Source organism: Austrofundulus limnaeus, unplaced genomic scaffold (genome assembly GCF_001266775.1).
Source record: "Austrofundulus limnaeus strain Quisiro unplaced genomic scaffold, Austrofundulus_limnaeus-1.0 Scaffold489, whole genome shotgun sequence".
Taxonomy (NCBI): Eukaryota; Metazoa; Chordata; class Actinopteri; order Cyprinodontiformes; family Rivulidae; genus Austrofundulus; species Austrofundulus limnaeus.
Genome location: NW_013952891.1, coordinates 244050 through 245645, shown reverse-complemented (window position 1 = coordinate 245645; position 1596 = coordinate 244050).

The window sequence follows — 1596 nt, the reverse complement described above, 5'->3', positions numbered from 1 at the left end:
TTTCCGCCTTTTGGCCGTACGTTCACTTTTAGTATGGTTTCCACGCAATCCTTTATAAATGAGACCCCTGATGATTGCAGAGGCTTTGCAGTAGGATGGTAAAACAGCTTGAGTGTGTGAGTGAATGTGGTGTACAGAACAGTCACATAATAAAATACAAAAATGTAGACAAATGGAACAATGGGGTTGTGGGGGAGAAACATAAAAGTGTGGAAAACAAAAACAGGCATATTGAAAATAGGAATTAACAGCGGTAGGCTAATTTGAAAAGATGAGGGTGAAGAAACTATAAATATAGATCATTATGAAGTTGTGTTTTGCAAAGAAATCATGAACATCCACCATTTTWAAGCTATGTTTTGCAATAAAATTGATCTGGTGGAGCTGTGCAGGGGAGGGGTGGTCTGTGTGTAAATATGTGGCACTTTGTAGCAGCAAGCATTTAGGCAGCACTGAATGGCTACCACAGGAGATTCAAGGATTTCTTAAACAAGCATGAATAARTCAAAGCAACACTCTGGGCATGTTTTTGATGACATTATAACACGATAAAAAAGCTTAAAAAAGTTGATTTTGCATAATTCAATAAAAAGTAATTAGGTGTTTAATTGGTCCTGTTTTGTCATCTGTATGTTTAGTTTTTCCTATTTTGTACGGTAAACAGTTTGTATTTCTGTAAAATGGTCTCTAGTCTCATTGACAGTTCAGAGATTCATTCAGTCTCACACCAGAGGCGATGTGGACTTAAGTGTCCTCTTCAAGGACACTTCTACATGTGGTAAGGGAAGCTGGAGTGGAACCATCAACCTTCCACTTTGCTGCTTTACCATCAGAATGACAAATTCCTTCCGCCCATCTCCCCCTCCTCTCGTGTGTGATGTTGCAGTTAATCATAGTCTTTCTATCAGATCATTTATCTGTGTTTCTCCTTCATCAGCAGGTTCGTTGGCTGTGCCATCTATCAGTTTAAAGACCACTCCACTTCTGTCCTCACTGGTCCAGACACTTCATCTAACATTTGAAAACCTGATTATCAGAACARGCTGCTTCTTGGTTCTGAGAGCATCTGCCAACCTTTCTCTAATCAATCTGGGTTACTTGGCATGTGTTCTTCATCGGTCACATGAAGCTGCTGTAAAGGACAGCATGTAATGGCATTAGTGTTCATCTGTCATTTACAATGTGGTGCAGGAGTGAGGCTTAAAAGGCACTACTTGCTGGGTCCATCGGGACTAAATTATTCTTGTTTAAATATTAAACCTTAGACGTGTGTGTGTGGGGGGGTGGGGGTGGGGAGGGGTGTGACACAAACTAGATCAAACGTTGACTTTTGTTTGTTTGCTGATTTTATTCGTGAAGCCAAACTTGTGTTCAGTGACAAATATTTGAATGTATACCGTATTTATTCATGTATAATACGATCTGGAGTATAACACAATCATCTTTTTTTTTTTTACTCAAAAAGCATTAAAAAATCCATCCATCCATCCATCCATCCATTTTCTGTACACACTTCTTCCTTTTCAGGGTTGCGTGGGTCACTGGTGCCCATATCCAGCAGTCACAGGGTGAGGGGCAGGGTACACCCTGGACAGG